The following is a 24,689-nucleotide window of genomic DNA, read 5'->3' as shown; positions in this document are numbered from 1 at the left end:
CTTTTCCTGATTATCCAGGTAATTTTGTCTCTTGCCTCAAATCCCAATCCCCCTGCTTTGTCAGTGGAGACTGAGACTTGCTGTTACAACACAGGATGCTTTTGTAAATTGACTCATACCCTCGAGCAGCATAGCAGAGTGACTCAGAACATGCCACGTCAGCATCAGACTGCCTGGCTGCCTATCCAGGCTTAGCCACTTTTTGCCTTAATTTTTCTCATCTGGAAAATGGAAGGGATGACAATCAGTTCAGTTCAGTTCAGTCACTCAGTCGTGTCTGACTCTTTACGACCCCCGGAATCGCAGCACGCCAGACCTCCATGTCCATCACAAACTCCCAGAGTTTACTCAAACTCATTCCCATTGAGTCGGTGATGCCATCCAGCCATCTCATCCTCTGTCATCCCCTTCTCCTCCTGCCCCCAATCCCTCCCAACATCAGGGTCTTTTCCAGTGAGTCAACTCTTCGCATGAAGTGGCCAAAGTATTGGAGTTTCAGCTTCAATATCAGTCCTTCCAATGAACACCCAGGACTTATCCCCTTCAGGATGGACTGGTTGGATCTCCTTGCAGTCCAAGGGACTCTCAAGAGTCTTCTCCAACACCACAGTTCAAAAGCATCAACTTTTTGGCGCTCGGCTTTCTTCACAGTCCAACTCTCACATCCATACATGACCGCTGGAAAAACCATAGCCTTGACCAGATGGACCTTTGTTGGCAAAGTAATGTCTCTGCTTTTTAATATGCTATCTAGGTTGGTCATAACTTTCCTTCCAAGAAGTAAGCATCTTTTAATTTCATGGCTGCAGTCACCATCTGCAGTGATTTTGGAGCCCCAAAATATAAAGTCTAACACTGTTTCCACTGTCTCCCCATCTATTTCCCATGAGGTGATGGGGCCAGATGCCATGATCTTAGTTTTCTGAATGTTAAGCTTTAAGCCAACTTTTTCACTCTCCTCTTTCACTTTCATCAAGAGGCTTTTTAGTTCCTCTTCACTTTCTGCCATAAGGGTGGTGTCCTCTGCATATCTGAGGTTATTGACATTTCTCCTGGCAATCTTGATTCCAGCTTGTGCTTCTTCCAGCCCACCGTTTCTCATGATGTACTCTGCACATAAGTTAAATAAGCAGGGTGACGATATACAGCCTTGATGTACTCCTTTTCCTATTTGGAACCAGTCTGTTGTTCCATGTCCAGTTCTAACTATTGCTTCCTGACCTGCATATAGGTTTCTCAGGAGGCAGGTCAGGTGGTCTGGTATTCCCATCTCCTTCAGAATTTTCCACAGTTTATTGTGATCCACATAGTCGAAGGCTTTGGTGTAGTCAATAAAGCAGAAATAGATGTTTTTCTGGAACTCTCTTGCTTTTTTGATGATCCAGCAGATATTGGCAATTTGATCTCTGGTTCCTCCGCCTTTTCTAAAACCAGCTTGAACATCTGGAATTTCACGGTTCACATATTGCTGAAGCCTGGCTTGGAGAATTTTGAGCATTATTTTACTAAGCCATGCCGTGTGGGGCCACCCAAGACGGTCGGGTCATGGTGGAAAGGTCTGACAGAATGTGGCCCACTGGAGAAGGGAATGGCAAACCACTTCAGTATTCTTGCCTTGAGAACCCCATGAACAGCATGAGAAGGCAAAATGATAGGATACTGAAAGAGGAACTCCCCAGGTCAGTAGGTGCCCAATATGCTACTGGAGATCAGTGGAGAAATAACTCCAGAAAGAATGAAGGGATGGAGCCAAAGCAAAAACAATACCCAGGTGTGGATGTGACTGGTGATAGAAGCAAGGTCCAATGCTGTAAAGAGCAATATTGCATAGGAACCTGGAATGTTAGATCCATGAATCAAGGCAAATTGGAAGTGGTCAAACAGGAGATGGCACAAGTGAATGTTGACATTCTAGGAATCAGCGAACTAAAATGGACTGGAATGGGTGAATTTAACTCAGATGACCGTTATATCTACTACTGTGGGCAAGAATCCCTTAGAAGAAATGGAGTAGCCATCACAGTCAACAAGAGTCCAAAATGCAGTACTTGGATGCAATCTCAAAAATGATAGAATGATCTCTGTTCGTTTCTAAGGCAAACCATTCAATATCATGGTAATCCAAGCCTATGCCCCAACCAGTAACGCTGAAGAAGCCCAAGTTAAACGGTTCTATGAAGACCTATAAGACCTTTTAGAACTAACACCCACAAAAGATGTCCTTTTCATTATAGGGGACTGGAATGCAAAAGTAGGAAGTAAAGAAACACCTGGAGTAACAGGCAAATTTGGCCTTGGAGTACAGAATGAAGCAGGGCAAATGCTAATAGAGTTTTGCCAAGAGAACGCACTGGTCATAGCAAACACCCTCTTCCAACAACACAAGAGAAGACTCTACACGTGGACATCACCAGATGGTCAATACCGAAATCAGACTGATTATATTCTTTGCAGCCAAAGATGGAGAAGCTCTATACAGTCAGCAAAAACAAGACCGGGAGCTGACTGTGGCTCAGATCATGAACTCCTTATTGCCAAATTCAGACTTAAACTGAAGAGAGTAGGGATAACCACTAGACCATTCAGGTATGACCTAAATCAAATCCCTTATGACTATACAGTGGAAGTGGGTAATAGATTTAAGGGACTAGATCTGATAGACAGAGAGCCTGATGAACTATGTATGGACGTTCATGGCATGGTACAGGAGGCAGGGATCAAGACCATCCCTATGGAAAAGAAATGCAAAAAGGCAAAATGGCTGTCTGAGAAGGCCTTACAAATAGCTGTGAAAAGAAGAGAAGCTAAAAGCAAAGGAGAAAAGGAAAGATATTCCCATTTGAATGCAGAGTTCCAAAGAATAGCCAGGAGAGATAAGAAAGCCTTCCTCAGCAATCAATGCAAGGAAATAGGGGAAAACAACAGAATGGGAAAGACTAGAGATCTCTTTAAGAAAATTAGAGATACCAAGGGAACATTTCATGCAAAAATGGGCTCAATAAAGGACAGAAATGGTATGGACCTAACAGAAGCAGAAGATATTAAGAAGAGGTGGCAAGAATACACAGAAGAACTGTACAAAAAAGATCTTCATGACCCAGATAATCACAATACTGTGATCAATCACCTAGAGCCAGACATCCTGGAATGTGAAGTCAAGTGGGCCTTAGGAAGCATCACTACGAACAAAGCTAGTGGATGTGATGGAATTCCAGTTGAGCTATTTCAAATCCTGAAAGATGATGCTGCGACAGTGCTGCACTCAATATGCCAGCAAATTTGGAAAAGTCAGCAGTGGCCACAGGACTGGAAAGGGTCAGTTTTCATTCCAATCCCTAAGAAAGGCAATGCCAAAGAATGCTCAAACTACCACACAATTGCACTCATCTCACACGCTAGTAAAGTAATGCTGAAAATTCTCCAAGGCAGGCTTCAGCAATACGTGAACTGGGATGACAATAGCAGTACATAATCAGGTTTGTGGTGGTACATAAAAAGCACTGAAAACAATAGTAGACCCACAGTGTGCACTTATTTATTAATTAGCTGGTATTTGTTAGCTGTTATCAAGTAATTTGCCAGGTCACCTAGAGATTTGCTATCTTTGCTCTGGCTGCTGCAGCAAAAACTTCTCATCTGCAAGCATAAAACTATGAATTCCGGGAGCTTGGTGGGCTCTGCCTTCCAGTGGCCCTCTATAGATGAATTTACCCGGCAGTCCACATATCTCTAGGGATATACTCAGCACATTCTCTTTAAGATGATGGGAATTGATTTCTATCTTTAATTTTTGCTTACAAATAATTCATCTGTTATGAGAAAAATAACAAGCTCCAAAGGGAAAATGCAGACACTCATCTGTTCCTGTACTGCCTGGAGTCAAAGGATAGGAATTATTAATACTAATAAGCTTAATAAGAAGCAAGTTGCAAGTTATAATTTCAATTTAGACTATCCATTGAGGTCTAACTCTACCCATGGTGGTGGTATTCTAAAATTCAGTTAAACGCCATCTCAAAAAAAAAAAAAAAAAACACCATCTCATTACCTATCATATTAGTCAGGATTCTTTCTGATGCAAGTAACTGAAAGCCAACTAAAACTAACTTAGAAAACAAAGGTGGGGAGTTGGGGGTGTGGATAGAAATTTATTGGCTCTTACAACTTAGAAGTCCAGGACAGTCCGGCTTTAGGGGTAGCTGGATCAGGCTCAAGTCTTATCAACAGTGTTCTCTGCCTTCAGGCTCTGCTGCTCTCTGTTGTGCTCACTTCCTTCTCTCCAAGCGAGAATTTATCTCATCAAAATGAAGGATAACAAGGGAAAATGTATGTTGAGATGCTCAAAGCAATGGTTACCACAGTAGATAATATCCTGATTTATACATGATTATTAATAAAGAAATGAATTAAATAGAGACCTGCTCCCTTAAAGAATCCAAATTCTACCCATTATTCAGAGTCTGCCAGGAAAGCTTCTCTGATAACCTCAGCCTCTAGTGATGGATACTTTATCAAAACTCTGAACCATTGTCTGCCTGGTTTATTTTGCAAAACAGCATGCATTGCTTTGTATTATTAACTTTATATATATATATAAATATGGACATATATGTTTTATATCTCCAACTCAATTCTTTTTTACAACAAAAATTATTTTTTCTTATTATGAAATTTACATATATTTCAAATTATACGTGGGGGATTGGACACTCATAGTTGTCACAGGTTTCTCACAGCCTCCCCTGCCCCATACCCGAGTGAGGTAAAAGGATTTTGTTTAAGGCATAACCACACATGGACAAAGAGGAAGCAAAAGCAGCAAAATATTGGGAGCTGGGAAGTCAAGGAACTGAAACAGCTTTGGGAGAAGCACAGAAGTAAGCTGCTCTGGGCTACAAAATCCCAGAAAGGCTTAGGAATGAGAGGTTCCAGATACCTCTGAAAGTGGGGATCGGTGAGGGGACTGCGGGAGAGGCCTGAAGACCGAAGGTTTGGTTGAATGTCCATATGAAAAGCACTCTGTCCTGGAGAAGGAAATGGCAACCTACTCCCATATTCTTACCTAGAAAATTCCATAGACAGAGGAATCCATGTGGTCACAAATAGGATATGCCTGAGCTACTGACCATAGGGGTATGAATGGGAATCATCACTAACTGTTAATTAGTAAGAGGAATCTTATTGGGGAGATAAAAATGTTACAGAACTTGACTGTGGTGATGGTTGCACAACTAGGTAAGTTTAATGAAGGTCATTGAAGTGATCCTCAATTCCATTCCTGTTTAAGCATCTGGGTTCCCTGCCATAACATCTATTGCCACCCATATCTAGAATGAAGTGGTTTGGAGTCTGTTGTACATTTTAAAATAAACTTTTTAAAAGAGGTCATTGAACTGTACAATTTAAATATGGAACCTAAATTATACCTCAATAAAGTTGTTTCTTTTTCAGAAAATAAAAAAGAAGAAAGCAGTCTGTCCCCCAGCCAGCCCTCTACCCAGAGGATCAGGGCAATTGCCCCTCCCCAACCTAGTAAAAACCAAATGGGAGGTTTCTCACTTCTCTAGCACTTATTATCTGGCAGAGGCACCCTCTGACCTTGGAGGTTTCTATGCTGACTTTTTACAATGCGGTGCTTTTGTGGGGTCCTCAGCGCACATCCATTAAAGCCTTCTGAATAGCCCCTAGATATGGGCGATGCCTCTCTTCTGACCTCCGACTCCTCTCTCTGACTCAGACCATCCAGGGTCACACCTCCTCTAGCAGAGTCACAGCTCTCTTTTTGGCCACCTTCTTTAGCAGGATTAAAAAAATGGCTCCAACTTGTTTTGCTCCTGTGAGTCCCATCTCTGGACAATAAGATACTCAAGCTCTTGCCAGTAATCATGAATGAAATTGTAGCTTATTCCCTGTGAAGACTTGTCTCTCTTTGCTGTGCCAGCAGCAGGTGGCTCCAGCCTTGATCTCTTGCCCTTAGTATTTTCAGCACAGAATCAGTGACGATCCCTTTGCCCTCAAACCTCATCGGATTTCTGTTTTTTTCTTGAATGGTCCTGATTTGCAAAGGGAGGGAATCCCTCCTCAGTTTCCTCTCTGGTGGCCAGGGGAGAGACCATACAGCACATATTATCAATGCTCTTGGGAGGAGACTTCCCTCCTACTCTGATCTGCAGCTCTTTGATATCCTGGAAATAGATCATAAGCTCACGAAACCAGTTTTAAAGCATCTTCTTTGCAAGCCCAGCACATGTCGTCTAGCATCTCACTTTGAAATATGGTAGTACTTGGCATCTATTTTTTCCAACTCAAACTTTGGGGACTTAGTGGCAATCAAGGCATGAAAAGTTTCAGTTTGATAAACAGCGATGCTGTGTTTGAAAAGTGGTGGTGGTGGTTTCGTCGCTAAGTCTTGTCTGACTCTTGCAACCCCGTGAACTGTATCCTGCCAGGCTCCTCGGTCCATGGGACTCTTGAGGCAAGAACACTGGAGTGGGTTGCCATTGAAAAGTGCTATAGTAGAATTAACCTCACACAGAGAAGGACCACTCCTGTTCCTGGAGTAATTGGGAAAGATCTCACAGAAGAGGTGATACTTGAACTGCTTTCTAGGCAGAAGGAATACTCTACGCAAAGCAGGAAGTTATGAGTAAGGCGCGTTCTGTGAAGGGTACAATGAGGTGAGAACACAGGGTGTGTGCTGTAATGGTGGGAGATGAACCTCAAAACCAGAAGTTTTGTGTGCCATGCTACAGAATTTGACCTTCTTTTAAGTACCAAAGGAAGCTACTGAAGGGGACCTGGTGAGGAGACGTCTGACTAGTTCAAGAAACTAGGGAGACCAAGTGAAGCCTAAACTGAAGGGAGGAGAGACCAGGCAGCTTAATAGAGAGGAAGGGACTACAGTGGAGACTTGAGGGGATTCTAGCTCGCGCACCTGCTTCTTAATTATCTGCACTTAATTATTATTATTTTGACTTCTAGAGCATTATGCTTGTGGCGACAACTCTTGGTTTTGCTTAATTTTCCACTGAGGTCATACTTTATTTTTAGAAGTGCATTCTATGCAAAATATATGTAAAATAAGCTCAGACCAATGGTTCCAAGGGCTTCCCTGGTGGCTCAGATGGTAAAGAATCCACCTACAATGAAGGAGACCTGAGTTCAATTCCTGGGTCAGGAAGATCCCCTGGAGGAGGTCATGGCAGCCCACTTGCCTGGGCAATTCCATGGACAGAGGAGCCTGGTGGGCTACAGTCCACGGAGTCACAAGAGTCAGACACAACTTAGCAACTAAACCACCAATGGTTCCAGAAACAGGACTATGCAGCCCCTGAGAAAAAGAAAACCTTCGAGGTCTTGTTTCTAATTGGATTCATCTTTATGAAAAGTCACTTGAGAGTTATTTTATAAGTCAAAACAGTGGATTAGTCTGCCACAAAGCAACCACTTTCCAGACAAAAAATATTCAATATAATCACCAACATCTGAATTGCATCCACTAATTATTTGCTTGCATGTCTTGTTTTTTGATAGATTATTTGGAAATCTTATCGCTGATGCTACTCATTTCTCCCAAACACTACCACACATGGGCATGTATTATTTTCACTTTAGTGTGGGGCTAGTTGTCTCCTAAAAACGCTGAGACAAATAATAGCTATATCACATAAATCCAGACTAGGCCATGCAATTTGGTTCCACTTTGAATAATATTAATATGTTTCACACTACAAGGCTAAGGATACCTTTTCTCAACATTATTGTTTCACCCTTGTATTTTCTTAATTGAATTCCCTATTGCCTATAATATCAGCCTTCACCAAACATGTTAATCATGTTTTCAATGGGATTATGAGATTTTTCTTAATTAAACATGAAGCAAATTTTAATACTCAAATCTCACTAGAAAAACACAGAGGCTTCTTGTTAAACAGTTTCTATTACAGGTCCTTCCTCTTACCAAACTTGGTTATAGATCAGTATCAGTCAAAGGCCCATTGGTCACATGACCAAAGTGCTCCAGGGAGTACTCCCCCAAGTCCGCTGTCATCTTACAGGAAGTGCCCACGACTCGGCTCAAGTGCTGCCTTCTAAACTCCCAACCTCACCTGCACTCCTTGAAGGCCAAACTGTGTCGTCTTCATCTCAGTCTCCTCTGAGCCCCACATCAGGCCTGGCACACAGTAGGTCTTCAATACATTTTTATTGTTTTATTGAATTTTAATAAAACACAGCCAGACTTCTTAGAAATCATATCATAGATGTTTTGGAAGGTCTTTTTTTTTTTTCCTTTGGCATTTACTCACAGTCAGGAATTGTTTTATTGCTTTTACAATAAAAATTAAATCAAGGAAGACTCACTTCTAGAAGGAAGCGGCACTTGAGTGATTTGGGGCTATTCCATGTCTTCCCTTGACTCTGCTTTGGTCTTCTACTGAGACTTTAACTTTAAACAAAGAAAAAGAAAAGGAGAGGAAGAAGGTTAGGAATATTGGGCCAGTTTTTATGAGGAGAAAAGAAACACTACTACTGTCAGAAACTGCAGGAAACATTTGTTGAGCCTGCTAATTCGGGTGTGACTACAGGACCAATTGAATGACTTGGAAGATCCTGCTTTGGAGAGGACAACCTATGAAGGGCAAGAAGGCCTAACTTCTAACTTACTGACTTGTACTATGCTTAGTTGCTCAAATCTGACACTGCGACCCCATGGACTATGGCCCACCAGGTTCCTCCATCCAAAGGATTCTCCAGGCAAGAATACTGGAGAGGGTAGCCATTCCCTTCTCCAGGGGATCTTCCCAACCCCGGGACTGAACCCAGGTCTCCTGCATTGCAGGCGGATACTTTACCATCTGAGCCACCAGGGAGCTGCTACTTGTATTAAAAGACTTCTAAACTGTCTAAATAATCCTCCAATATTCCATTTATAATTTAAAAGTGGAACAAATGTGTTGAAAATATTCATTAATGTGTATATTAGTTTGGGGAACATTTTCATAATAGAGCAGATTTTAATTTTATGTTTTTGCATAGATTTTATATAATCCAGATATTCTTGGATAATCAATGTGCATTTATGACAGTTTTATAGGACTTGGGGCATGTTAAATTATTTGAGAGGATTACAGCTGGAGCTTTATCTTGTTGACATGTTATTGATCATGATTATATTTTATTTTATTCTAAGTCCTTGTTGTTGTTCAGTCAGCCAGTCATGTCCAACTCTTTGCAACTCCCTGGAGTGCAACACGCCAGGCCTCTCTGTCCCTCACTATCTCCTGAAGCTTTCCCAAGTTCATGTCCATGGCATCAGTGATGCCATCCAGCCGTCACATCCTCTGATGCCCTCTTCTCCCTCTACCCTCAGTCTTTCCCAACAGTGGGGACTTTTCCAATGAGTCAGCTGTTCGCATCAGATGACCAAAATACTGGAGCTTCAGCATCAGTCCTTCCAAAGAGTATTTAGGGTTGATTTATCTAGATTTATCTCCTTGCTATCCAAGGGACTTTCAGGAGTCATCTCCAGCACCACAGTTTGAAGGCATCAATTCTTCAGCTCTCTGCCTTCTTTTCAGTCCAGCTCTCACGACTGTAAGTACCCACTGGGAAGACCATAGCCTTGACTATACGGACCTTTGTCGGCAGAGTAATGTCTCTGCTTTTCAACACACTGTCTAGGTTTGTCATGGCTTTCCTGCCAAAAAGCAATCATCTTCTGATTTCATGGCGGCAGTCACCATCCGCAGTGATTTTAGAGCCCTCAAAATATCGAGGAATATATATTTATGGCAACAAAATGATAACAGGAAATGCTATAAGAAGGAGGAGACTGACTGGCAGATTGTAAGGAGGATAATCAGCAAAGACTTTCCAGAGAAAAGAGGGTTCAATCTGTTGTTTGAAGAAAAGGAAATGAAGATGAGAAGATACAATGCAGGTGGTTAATTACTGTTATTTAATGTCCGTTGAGCAGAAAGTGTTTTATTTCTTAACCAAGTCACTCTCCTTTACCTACTCCAGTTACTCACACCAGGTAACAGATCACTCATGGCATAAAGTGAACCCATCTGTTTTCCTTTATAATATAACAAGTCATTATTGATTACCTACCATGACCCAGGCACTGTCTTGGGTGTCAGAAAATATAAAGACAATTGTAACTTGGTCTTTGTTCTCAAAAAGCTCATAATCTAGTAGGGGAGACAGATAAGTAGATACAGTGCAGTAAAGTAAATGTTGTAACAGAGATAGCACTGGAAGACAGAGAAGCAGATATTAAATCTACATTTGTGGCACAAAGAAAGCTCTCCAAGAAAGCATATGAAAGAATGAAGATGAACACAGTCAAAAAGAGGCCCTGCTAGGCCTGTCAAGGGCAGCAAGCCCATTCCACTGCCCTGCCATATGGAGAGAAGAGCATTCATCTAAAGGATGCTAGTGCTCCACGAAGAAGGCTCAAAGCCCCTGTGCTTCTTCCACCAAGGTTAACACTCTCCCCCAGCACCACTCCTCAGCTGGACGTCCCTGGTGGTCTCACTGCTGACAGACCCAACCCAGCGTTCCTCCTCTGAAATTGAGTCAGAGGAAACAATGAGCTCTTTCTAGGACTTAGAGCATGAGGTTTGAATACGTGAGGTTTGGTAATTCACAACATTGTACCCCCACCCCTCGCATCTTTGGAAATAATGAAGTAGGGGTGCAAGTTATGGCCACTTCTCAGCATCCCATGAGTGTCCCAGCACCACCCCCTCCCACTCCCTCTCCAATTCTCCCTTCTGTGACCCAGCCCAAAGAAGCCTTCTCTCTGCTACTATTCTTTTAAATCTTAATACAAGGATCAAGACTTTTCCAGCTTAACCAAGAATTTGATACCTTTGTTATCTGACTCTGCCTCTCCTTCTGAACTCCTAGGTGGCCAGATTAGGGACGGTATGGTGACCGTGTTGGGGGCAGGGATGCAAGAGTCCATAAGATGAAAGCAGAAATTTTTTTTAATCTACTGGTATTTCACCCATCTTGCACAGATGGCTTTGATTGTCTATCAGATGAAGCAGTTGCTGCTGTCCAGAATTGCAACTGAAGAAAACTCTTAACATGCTTGAGAACTGAAAATTGAATAATTAGATCCACACCTGGGATACATCATGGGGTAAACAAGCTTTTTATGGGGTGACCTATATTAGAAAGTGAAATACCAATTGCAATCAGAAAAAAAAGAGTTCCAAAGCCCAAACTTTATTTCTGTGTATTATATAGACTCAGACAGTAAAGAATTTGCCTGCAATGCAGGAGACCCAGGTTCACTCCCTGGGTTGGGAAGATCCCATGGAGAAGGGAATGGCAACCCACTCCAGTATTCTTGCCTGGAAAATTCCATGGACGGAGGAGCCTGGCAGGAGTCACAAAGAGTCAGACACGACTGAGTGACTAACATGCACACACAGATGATTTTGCTAATATGCATTGTGCTATGTCTAATCTTGGAGATTCATAAATGCACATGCTTATGGTTTGTGTACCTACAGTATCAAGAGCTCTTTGTTTCTATCATATTATAGATATATTATCAGGAATATGGGCTTCCCTGGTGGCTCAGATGCTAAAGAATCTGCCTGCAATGTGGGAGACCTAGGTTTGATCCCTGGGTCAGGAAGAGCCCCTAGAGAAAGGAACAGCTTCCCACTCCGGTATTCTGGCCTGGAGAATTCCATGGACTGTATATTCCATGGGGTCACAAAGAGTTGGACATGACTGAGCGAGTTTAACTCACTCATCAGGAATATATGATCTTTTTGATTCAATTCAGTCAAGCAAATTCCCCTGATATAAACTAATTCATCCTGATTTTTGACAGTGACTGGCTAATCTCCTACAGATCTGGTAATGATAAGAAAGGGCTCTTGTGTGTGTGCTTTATCACAGTGATCCTGTGTAGCAGCCACATGCACAAGCATAAATCTTCCCTGACGCCCCTCCCCCCACCCTGGAGTAGATCTCTAACATATATAAGCCCAGTATTTACAGTAGCTGCAGCTACACAGCCGCCAGAATAGCTTTTAAGTGACTGCTTCTCTTTACTGGTTCCATCTATCTCCCCAAACTCTATCTGGTATGTTGGAGTCCTCCAAGGTTCAGTGCTCTGGCCTCTTTCTTATTGATTTATCTGTCTGTCTAGGTGATCTCATTTAGCCTCAAACTTCTAAAGCCAGCCCAAACCTCTCCTCCAAACATTTCATACTCATGTCTAGCTGCCTCCTTGAAATTCTTCCATGGAAGTATCTCAGACTTAGAATACACAAAATAGATTTCCTAAGTCCCTGCTACCACCTATAAACACACACACACACACACACACACACACACACACACACACACACACACACACAATACATGCCTCCCAAAGTATTCCTCCTCTCAATAAAAGGCAACTTCATTCATCCAATTTTTGCGGTTTCTCAAGCTGAAAAAGTTGGAGTCATCAGTAATTCCTCTTTCTCTCATATCCAGTCTATTCCCAGGATTCAGTGACATCTGGCCCTTACCTCTGCCATCACCCTGAACCAAGCCATTGTCACCCCTCATCTGGATTATTACAATAGCTGGCTAACTGGCCTCATTCCTTTCCCATCGTCCATTCTCCTCAGGGTAAACCAAATGAGTGTCTTAAAATAAGTCCAATCAGATCAGTTCTTTGCTTGTAATAAAATCCTAAGTACTTCACCAAAACTTATAAGACCATGCATGATCTGCCCTTCCTTGACCTTGAAGCTCTGAACTCATCTCATCTCCTCAGTTCTCCCCACACTCACTTAGCTCCAACTGTGCCAGCATGCCTCAAACATGGCATAAAACTTCCCCGCGACCTTTGTACTTTCTCTCTGCCTGAACTGTTTTTCCTTGAGGTAACCTTTATTGCCTTCAAGTTTCTGTTCAAATGTCACCTTATCAGCAATGTCACTGACCATCCCATGTCAAAAGCAAAGCCCTCTGCCCAGTCTTCCCCTTTCCCTCTCCCCCAACTTTACTCTTCCACATAGTGCTTATCACCTGACGTTACATTTCTGTATCTGTCAGCTGTCTCTCCACACCGCTGGATTTGGGCCATGAAGACAGGGACTTGGGGTGTTTTATTCTCTACCCTACCCACAGCAAATAGACCAGAGATTGGCACTGGATCTGGACTTTTAAAAAACTTGTTGAATAAATAAATGAAAGAATTTCAGAGACCTTAAGACATCGTGTCCCCTAATGCTTGGCCACATGGCTGCTGGCTGTAGCTGGAAGATGTTCCATTGGAACTGCCCTACTTCAGCCAAAACAGCTCATGATAACCTGAGTTCCATGATAAGCATTAGCAATATACCTGGAAACATTATTTTGCCCTGGTACCCAACCCAGGAGGGCCTGCACCTGGAATATTACATGCAGCTTTAGCTGTTATATCTCAAGACAAGTCCAAATAAAAGCAAGGAAAAGGAAAGGACTGCCAGAATAAGCAGTAGGATATTTCAGTCTGGAGTGACAAATGATGAGGAAATATAATCAAAATCTAGAAAATAATGTGATAAAACCCAAAATGAACTTGTATACCAAAGCCACGATATTTTTAAAAATGGTGGAAAACCCTTTAAAATCTGGAAGGTAATACAATGTGATAGAAATTTCATGGGCAGCGAAATAGATACACTTGTATTTAAACTGAACATTTAGCTGCATGATCCTGGACATGAACTAGTACATACATATACAAATAAGATCATGGTACCTGTGTCTTCCTCTGTCGTAAAGAAAACGCACCTACAAGGCACAGACTATTACCTTTCTGTGATGAGAAAAATAAATAAAAGGGGGGGTTTCCCCCCTTGTTTTTTATTGAAGTATAATTGACTTACAAAAGGAAATATTAAAGAGAGGCAAGTTTAGATAAGTTTTGTTATAGAAGAATCAGGTGAATTCATAAGAGATAGAAAGTATACATCTTATATTCATTCTGCATTTTACAATCTTCAGACTGTTTTCACTGGCTTTATCTCCTTTGACCCCCACAAGCTGTCTCATAAAGTAAGAAAGGTAGATATTATTAAACACATTTTACAGATGAAGAAACTGGGGATATGTTTTCTAGGTCCTCTTAATACAAGTTTAGTGATCTTCCCACTACTCCACAGGACCTCCTTCTAGAATTTAAATCACTTCTCAAAAAAGCTTAGTCAAGATTTCCCTGGTGGTTCAGTGGTTAAGGATCCGCCTGCCAATGCAGGGGACATGGGTTTGATTCCTGTTCTGAGAACTAACATCCCACGTGCCACAGGGCAACTAAGCCCATGGTGCCATAACTAGAGAGCTCATGCTCTAGACAGAATCAATGAGCTGCAACTTCTGAAGCCATGATACTCCAGATCCCGAGCTCCACAAGAGTAGCCTCACTCTCTGTATCTAGAGGAAGCCTGCACACAGCAACGAAAGAGCCCCAGGCAACACAACAAAGACCCAGCACCGTCAAAAAAGAAAAGGAAAGTTTAGTCACTTAGGAGTCACTCATCATGGGGAATTAATGAAAACAAAAATGTCTGAGGATTGAGTCTGTAAGTCAAGAACAATCAAACTCTTTCTCAGCACACCTCTAAGGCCTGTTATGAAAATATTCAACTGGAAGAGACCTGGCTCTAGTTCTCCAGACCACGTGTGTCTCAGTCCACAGTTTGCTGCCCTTAACTGGGCATGAACGTAGTCCATCAGGAGGCGTGCCCATGGAGACTTTCCTCCTGCCTCTGGTTTGGAGGGCATTTGGGGGGGTGGGGTAGGCATGCTGTTCTGCATTTCCAAAGGTGGGGACAGACCTGGAAGCTCAGGTCTTCAGTCACAACAGTCCCAGTTACCAGAAACAGCTAGACCGAATTTTTAACATCTGTTTCCACAGCTTCAAATACTCACCATTTGTCCCATGTCTTTAAACAAATGCCAAACAAGGAGATTCAATTATTCAGTCAGTCTAATAAGGAATCGGTTTATGCTGAAGTTCAGTGCTGAGTTTATGTAATTTCACATTATGGGCCACAGTGAGAGCTTTACGCAAGCTTGTAGCTGCAGTCAGGGAAGAGTCTGACCCTGCTTTGTAGTTAAATTAGTATCTGGGCAGAACTGATCTTCAAAGGAGAAAAAGCCAATCACAACACACCAGTTTTGGAAATGAAAAATAACAGAGAAACAGTGTCCATTCATCCATTCAATAAATATTTATTGTGCTCTTTTGAAGTGGCAGGCACCATCCAAGATATTGGGAATATAGAGTGGAAAGGAAACAATACTTGGTCTTGGGAGCCCAGAGTTTGGTGCGCAGATAGATACTGCACGTCTAGGTCATTTACAACACAATGTAATAAATATTATGATGGAAAAAAATTGCAACATACAGTGGGAGTCTATGCTGCATGAATCTTTATTGTTGCTAGGAGATATCACCTCAGTAATTAGAGTGACCTACTCATCCCAGTTAGCCTGGAACTCGCCTGGTTTTACCACTGATAGGCCCGTGTTCTGAGAAATCTCCCCAGTCCCAGGCAAATGGGAATGGTTTTTCACCTTACCTGTAATGCTGAATCCTGCCCCCCAAATGTTATTTTGCTCTCTTTGCAAAAGATTGAGTTCACTCTGAGGGTCATGTAGGATCAGAATGACCTCATCATACTGAAGACTTAGTAGGTGATGGAGAAATCAATGACTTTTCATGACTCTGCCAGATACAAATGAATCAGCCTGCCATGTTAACGGAGCTCAGACATGGTTTCCCCAGCCCTTGACTGGAGTCCTAAGCCATCTGTTTCACCTGCATGAGTGTGCATCTATTCATCTATAACACTGCAGGAGGTGTGGTATCAGTCAGTGATGTCACTAACTCTTGGTAATGGATAGTCACCGCAACTTCCCTGCAATGTAGGTCAGGGGGGCCATACTGCTCGTCTCCTCACTCCGGAAACCAGGTAGATGGAGCACCCACCATCTCCACCATGGTCTATCTCCAGATCAGAGGGAAAGAGAAACAGACTTCCTGCGTAGGAAAACATTTTTTCATCATCCACCAGCAAAACCTAAAACAATGCCTTTAGGCTTTTTTGTCGCAGCCTACCCTGGCTTATCCCAACAGATCAGCGTTCCCTATGGTGCAGATCTGACCAGTAGAGGAACTAAGAGTGGTGAAGAATGCTTGGTGACCTCTTAAATGGTGATGTGAATTCCCTGGAACACTGTCTCCTCAGATTACTCATATAAACGGTCTTGTTTAGAAACCAAATTTAGTGTTGAGGTTAAGGTTAGGGTTAGGGTGCTGCTAAGGAGCCAAAATTCCTGGTGTATCCTTTAATACAAACTTGACAGTTGCTCACAGAAGAAAAACTTCTCCCCACAGCCAGAGACTAGCTGTGGTCCCACCCAGCTGTTTTTCTGACAAAAAATGAGCAGCTGGTCATAGGACAAGAAAGTGTGGTTGGCACAGTAGTGCCCCTCCCTGCTACTGAACAAAACAACTCTGCTACGTCATTCTCATGTTTTTAAAGTGGACTTTTTAAAGCCACTGGATCATTTGGAACAGATTTTCCATGAGTTTTATAACATTTTAACTTGATTCCCCTCCATTTGAGTTTCATTGTAAGTTTCCTGTTCATGCTAAAGATAGTCATAAACAAATTCTGTGGTATCTCAAAAAGGGAAACATATGTAAAGTCCAATTATCATCACTTTTCTCCGAGAATGGAAGAGTTCTGCTTCTTATAAGGTGATATTCATTCAAAAATTGCCCTCTGACAAGCAATAAACGAAACATCCAAGCTAGCAGCCTCTCCTTTTCAGAAATCATTAGAAAGAATTGTGTGGATGGCCATAACATCCAATTATAGGGTGAGCAGCAAAAAGGGTTTTCCACTAGGGATCATCCATCAGGAGTTTCAACATGGCTGAAAGTTTTTTATAACGGAAGTCATCCTTTAAGTTCTGATGAACATATGCAAAACATATTGCCTCTACCACTGGAACATCAAAAAATTCTGACCTTTTAGTTAAATGAAATGAAATGTTCATCATAGTCTGATGGTCCTTTAAAAAAATCATAAAAGTTTAATTCTGTTTAGACGACTCCCATTATGATCTTGCTTGGAAATGAGTTGTCCTACAGCATGAGTTTTATGGTGACTGATTTCCTCCTTTGCTCCACACAGCAATTACTTGGCTATGCTCTCACGTATTAAAGCATATTCACTAGAGTTCAATTTAGTTCATTTCACTCTTGATGACACTAGGAGTGAAATTTCAGCATACTCTCATAAGGATCCATGGACAGGAAGCTGTCCAACAGAGAAACTCCAGTGAGACAGCAAAAGACTAGCCTGCATCTGAAGTTGAAGATGTCGGATGGGAGCCAACAAGATGTCGTGGGAGCCAGGAGACAAGCATAGAGGAAGTAGTTCCTGGAGATAAGGAGAGAGTGTCTTGGGCAGCACTCAGCCCAGGAAATAAGTACCTCTCCTAAATGGCAGCCTACTCCAGTATTCTTGCCTGGAAAATCCCATGAACAGAGGAGCCTGGCCGGCTACAGTCCATGGGTTCGCAAAGAGTTGGACACGACTGAGCGACTTTTCACTTTCACTTTCCTATTGTTAGAGGTCTCTTAGGTCCCTCCTTTGTTCATGGGCAGAGGACCTTCACAGACTTACAGGCACTGGGAATTCTAGAGGAGGCATTTTATGGAGATTCCCAAAATGCACTCCAAGTATAAAGGACTAGAGCAACATTACCTGCAATACACAAATCAGTCCTAAAAAGGAACAGAAAAGGAATCAATATTTCCAACATGAGAGCCTCAGATCCCTAAGTTTTCATGAAAGGATTGAAAGGATTCAGAAACTATGCTCAAGATTTCCAAAAAGTCTCATTCACTTACTTGTTGATTCCTTCAAAAAGTGTGTTTCAAGGTCCTACTATGTCCAAGGAGCTCTGTTAGGCCCTGGGAATTAATCAGCAAATGAGACAGCCCTGGTCCCTGACAGGATGAAGCTTATGTTCTACTGGAGTTGTTCAGCATTATACAATGACACTCAAAATCAATTATTTCATTAAGCTTGTGGTAAATGTTGTAAAAGATGAATACAGTAGGGTAGCATAGAACAGGAGCTATTACCTGGTCTGAAGTCCAGGGAGGGCTGCACTCAGGACATGGTGTAGAAATTGAGAGCGACCAAAGGAGGGGCCGTAGAGACCTAGGCAAAGAGGTGAGGGAAGAACACTGCTGAAAGACAGCAAAAGGCAAAGGCCCCAGGTGAAAAGGAGAACAGCACTCTCAAGGGACAGAGGGACAGCCGGGTGACTGGAGCGCAGATGACGGACGAGCAAGTGAGGAGAAGGCAAGGCTGTGAAGGCCATCAAGGGCTTGGGGCCTGAGCTGGGAGAAGTGAAATGGTTGACTGTTAAATTATACAGGTAATAGAAATTGTGACGACTTCCCTGGTAGTCCTGTGATTAAGAATCTGCCTTGCAGTGCATTGGAAATAGGCTCAATCTCTGGTTGGAGAACTAAGATTCCACATATCTTGGGGTAACTAAGCCCGAGCTGCAACTAAAGAGAAACCCATGCCCTGCAACAAAGACCTGAAGCAAACAAATAAATAAACAATTAAAAAAAAAAAGAAATTGTATTACTTGTGATCAAATAAGAAATCAAACAAATCACATAATACCAAAGATGAAAAACTCCATGAGAGACTCCTTTCTCCATCTACCCTCCACCTTAGTCTCATGTTAGAAGTAGCTACTATGAACAGTTTTGGGTGTGGCCTTCCAAATATATTGCTATAAAAATATTTTAAAGGGAGAGTTGCTTTGAATTATACTTACATAAATTACTTTATGCTATGTATATTATTGTGAACAGTTTCTTTTTATTTAGTAATGTGACTTGAAAACCCTTCCATACTTTAATATTTAGCTCTCCCTCATTCACTTACTTAACTGTTCTATTAATGGACTTTTTTCAAGGTTGCAAGTAGCATTGCAGAAGTCTTCCAGAAGTATGGCTTCTAAGCCTGATGGAAAGCTCCTTCTCTGACTCTAAACATTAGAACTTCTCAGCCAACTGTGATCAAAACAGAAGGCATAGAGAGAAAGGGCCACCACACTGGGGAACGCGGAAGTTCAACAGACCTGGGACCGGAACTCGTTGAACACCAAGTTCAACAGAACCTGGGACTGGGACTTGGTGATAGGGTGGGTGGAGCAGGCAAGGATAGGGAGCAGACATAATATACTTTCTTTTAAAAGCAAAATAATAATAATAATGTTTTCAATACATAGCTAAGCTCAAAAGGTGAAGAAACTCAAAGGTGCCAGAAACACAGAGAGATTGCAAAGCCAGAATGGAAATGTCAGTCTTGGTTAGAGGTAGATGCCCAGGCGTCAGAGGCCTGAGGTTTTCATGCAAGCAGGAGTAAAAGATAAGACCTCAGTCCTATAAGAACCGAGCTCCTGCAAGAGCTATGATTATCAAATGGTTGTCAATGAAAAAGTATCTGAAACACATAGTCTACAACTCCAGAGTAGTCATAGGTAAGCTCACCATAGCCCAAGACCTGTCTTGGAAAAAAAACATATCACCTTGTTAAGTTGAAACTTCAAGCCTGCACCAAGGTGTGTAGGAACCCCAAGGCAAAAAATTAGCATAAAAACTTCCACATGGAAAACTGTAGAACATTACTGGGAGAAGATAAAGAAGATATAAATTAATGTAGGAGTGTACCATGATCGAGGATGAGAAAATTTAATGTTATAAAGATGTCAATTTTCCTCCAATTGAACTAGAGACTCTGTGCAATTCCAGTTCACAATCTCAGCAGCTTTTTTTTAATACGGAAACATGCTGATTCTAAGATTATATGGAAAGGAAAAGGTCAGAAATATCCAAAACAGTCTTGAAGATGAAGGTGGGAAGACTTACTCTACCAGATAGCAGGACTTAGCATTAAGACAGTATGGAACTGACAAAGGATAGCAAATTTTTCAGTGGAACAAACAGTCCAGAAGAGATTCATGGATATACGATCAAGACAACATTATAGAGCAGTGGAGAAAGAACAGCCTTCTCAAGAAATAGTTCTGGGTCACCTGGGTCAATCTTCATAGAAAAAAAAAAAAACAAATAAAACTTAACTTCCACTATAACCCCATCTTCTCCCAAATGAATTATAAATCTATATCTGAAAGGTAAAACAATAAAACCTATAGGATTTAACATATAGCAGAATATCTTCATGAACTTAAAGCAGGAAAGAAGGAAGAAAGAGGACGAAAAGAACAAAAGAAAGAATGAAAAAGGGGAGGGAGAGAGACAATATATGTCTCTCCAGCAAAAGCAAATGCAAAACCAAAACACCTCTGTTGAGACTTATCCACAATTTAGAAGACACATGACTCCAAAAATACAAAAGAAAATAAACAAAAAATACCCTCTAAAGATTAACTCTCAGTAAAACTGCAAATCATACACAGAAACAAATGCCCAACTGAAGCTGCATTAAATGCACAGAGTATCTTAAAGATAATTGGCAGCTTTAGTATAACAGATAACCTATTAAGTATTTACTATGTGCCTGGCACTGGGCTGAATGCTCTAAACAGATCATTTAATTTAGTCAGATCATTTTACTTGATTCTCATACTTGATACATAAGCTAACTAATATTATTACTCTCCTTTTACGAACAGGGAAGTTAAGCCTTAGAAGAGTCAGGCAACTTTCCTGATTTGACCAGGAAGGAATTGGTGGAGATGGCATTCAAACTCACACCACCAGACCTCAGGCTCATAACCACACCTTAAACTTTCTGTGTAGAAACATGGAGTGTATTTTCATGGATTCAGGTGTTATTTTTCTATCCTTCAGTAACAGTTTATAACTTTTTAAAAATATGAATTTACATATTTTATTAAGTCTGTGTCTAGGTATTTTATAATGTTTTCTGCTTCATTGAATCAGATCCTTTTTGCCATTACATTTTCTAACTGGTTTCTGCTAGAGATTGGGAGATCTATCGTCTTGTGTTTTTTTTTTAATCTTGTCTCTGACTACTAAGCTGCCTTGTTAGTTTTCCAGTTGATTCTCTTGGCTATTCCAGATAGTCAGGGTGAGGTATGCAAATAATGACAGCTTGCTCTCCTTCCCCTGACCACCTCATTTGCCAATATTTGTGCATTTTACAGCACAGAGAAAAGTTCATAAGGTGGTACTGGAGGCGAGGGGAGTCTTTAAAACATTCCAGAAAGAAACAACTCTCTTTTGAGCACAAAATTATGAAACAGCTTGACACATGCCAGAAATTGGGAGTACTTTGACATGACTATAAGGTAGGGTACAGATGAGGAAAGCAAGAGATGGTAACTTGAAAGGTAAGACAGGGATCTTGAAGAATGACAAGCCATTAAAAGACATTAAGCATGTGGCATGGTAAGAATTGGGCTTCCCTGGTATCAGCTGGTAAAGAATCCGCCTGCAATGCAGGAGACCCCGGTTCGATTCCTGGGTTGGCAAGATCCCCTGGAGAAGGGATAGGCTACCCACTCCAGTATTCTTGGCCTTCCCTGGTGGCTCAGCTGGTAAAGAATCACTGGCAATGAAAGAGACCTGGGTTCAATCCCTGGGCTGAGAAGATCCCATGGAGGAGGGCATGGCAACCCACTCTAGTATTCTTGCCTGGAGGATCCCCATGGACAGACATGCCTGGCATGCTTCAGTCCTTGAGGTCGCAAAGACTGATTCGCAAACACAGCTGAGTGACTAAGGACAGCACAGCATGACCAGAATTACGTTTTAGAAATTTAGAATTACATTTTAGAAAAAAAAAAAAAACCGATGTCAGCAGCGTGGAGACTCAATTGAGGAAAGTAATACTAAAGAAATGGAAAAGGTTGGGAAACTAAAACAATAATATAAGCAGGAGATAACTCATTCATGGAGTAATGGGAGAGGACATGTATCTGTGAGAATGGAATCCCTACTCATTCAACCTTCTTCAAGGTGTGATTTTGAACCAGTTAGTCAATCTCCCCAAGCCTCAGTACTTCTAATTTGTAAAATTAGGATAATAACACCAATGAGGCATGGCTATGAAGTTTCAGGTAATGTGTGTGAAGTACACTAAAAAATGGTAGCCCTTTATTATTGAGCTATACAGTAGCAGTGAGAATAAAGTTGAAGTCACAGATTCTAGAAAGGGATCTCCAACTAAGTGCCATACCAAAGCTATCACTTCCTCTTCTGAGTTATCAGACTTACAAGTCGTTGAGGAAGATAAAGCTGTGTATCAGCGCCCTTTCAGCCACATGCCAAGACCCACCTCTCCTGGGCTCTTTGCTTCCTCTTCTCCCGGCCACACTCCACATTTAAGACTTCTGTGTGTGTTGGATTTGCACCATGAAACAGCAGGAGTGCCTGGCTCAAAAATTAGTATGCCAGCTAAACAATGAAAACAACAAAACAACCCAGTTAAAAGGTTTATATATCTTCTCCTATGAAGATATATCGATGGTCAACAAGCATACAGAAAGATGCTATCATTAAGAAAACGTAGATCAAAACCACAATGAAGTACCACTTCATACTCATTAGGGTAGCTATAATAAAAAATTTTTAAAAAACACAGAAATAACAAACGTTGGCAAGACTGTGAACCATCTGGAACCTTCTGCATTGCTGGTGGGAATGTAAAATGGTTCAGCTCCTTTGGAAAACAATTTGGTGGTTCCAGAAAAAATTAAACATAGAATTATCAAATGACCCAGTAATTCTACTCCTATGTATACTCTCAAAAGAACTGAAAATATGTGTTCAAACAAGTCCAGGTACACACTTCTTTGGCCTGGTATGGCCTGACTATTTACGTTCCCCAAAATCACACGTTGGAATCCCAACACCCAATGTAACGATGTTAGAAGGTGCGGACCTTTAGGAGATGTGTGTGGAGCCCTCATGACTGAGATTAGTGTTCTTATTAGTGTTCTTATCTCTTATCAAAGAGATTCCAAAGAGCTCCCTAGCCCCTTCTACCTTGTGAGGATACAACAAGAAGTCTATGACACAAAAAAAGGGTGCTCACCCAGCCATGCTGGCACCCTGACCCCAGGGTCCAGCAGTAAGGGCAATACATTTCCGTTGTTATAAGCTATCCAGTCTGTGCTATCTTGTTAAGCTGCTCAAATGGACACCTGTTCACAGAAGCACTCTTACAGTAATTAAAATGTAGAAGCAGCCCAAACATTTATTAATGTGTGATATATATGTTAATGGAATATTACTCAGCCATGAAAAGAAGTACTGATACATGCTGCAACATGGATGAAACTCGAAATAACATTATGCTAAGTCAAAAAAAAAAAAAGGTGCCTCTTCCCTGGTAGCTCAGATGGTAAAGAATCTGCCTGCAATGCAGGAGACCTGGGTTCGATGCCTGGGTTGGGAAGATCCCTGGGAGAAGGGAATGGCAACCCACTCCAGTATTCTTGCCTGGAGAATCGTATGGACAGAGGAGCCTGGAGGGCTATATAGTCCATGGGGTCACAAAGAGTCAGACATGACTGATGGACAAACGCTTTCACTTTCAAGTGAAAAAAAGCCACAGAAAAGATTATATATTTTATAATCCCATTTCTAATAAATATCCAGAATAAGTAAATTCATAGAGACAGATCAAAGATTGGTAGTGATCAGAGGCAGTGAGAAGGGACAGTGAGAAACAATCACTTAATATGTATGAGGTTGCCTCTTGGAGTGCAACAGTACAGAACAGAGGTGATGATGGCACATCATTGGACAAATACTAAATGCCACTGAAAATGTTCACTTTACAATGGTTCATTTCATCTTACTTTCACCTCAAGGTACATAAATAAAATATATGTGTATTTTAACTATTATGAAAGCCTCTTCTCAGAAAGTAGATGTAACAAGTTCACAGCCTCAAGTCAGCCCTGAATAAAAGGTAGTTTGCATTAAACCACTAAGGTACCCATTCCAACCAGAGTCTTTAATGCCCAGGCATTCTTTATTGTTTAATAACACCAACAGCCCCAACTGGAGCACTGCACTCTCCTACTGATGTTATTACCTCTAACTAGTTGTAAACTTCACTGGGAGCCCTTATTTTTCCTCTCCATTATCTTGTCTTCCCACAGTCCCTCTGAACACTCCCTGCCTTGGGCAAAAGTCTCCAGGGGACTTTTGCAAGCTATTTTTCTCCTGCTGAGTTCCTGAATTTTCTTTGACTGATGCCTCTTTGAAAGACCTCACATACTGTTATATGAACCTAAGTCTTTTTTGTCTAGACTATAAGCTCCATGAAGATGGGAACTCCTTTGGTTTACCACTATACTTAGCACAGAATGTTAAAAGAAACTTAAAGTATTTGGATGCCCATCTCAGCAGACCTGGTTTTGCTATTTTGCATGCTTTTGAGTAGAACAGCATGTGAACCCAAAGCCAGATATTTAAATGATTTTTCAGTTTTTGAAAAATCATTTTAAATTTGGCTTTATTTTGTGTGCATAGAAAAGGAGACCAACTAGAAACTAGCTAATGCTTTTCTTATGTCGTCACTCCCTCCCCAGTCAAAACACCACCTTGGCTCCCATATTAACTGATAAAACACAGAATC

Source organism: Dama dama, chromosome 3 (assembly GCF_033118175.1).
Source record: "Dama dama isolate Ldn47 chromosome 3, ASM3311817v1, whole genome shotgun sequence".
Classification (NCBI taxonomy): domain Eukaryota; kingdom Metazoa; phylum Chordata; class Mammalia; order Artiodactyla; family Cervidae; genus Dama; species Dama dama.
The sequence above is the reverse complement of the archived record's forward strand: the minus strand, read 5'-3'. Positions refer to the sequence as shown.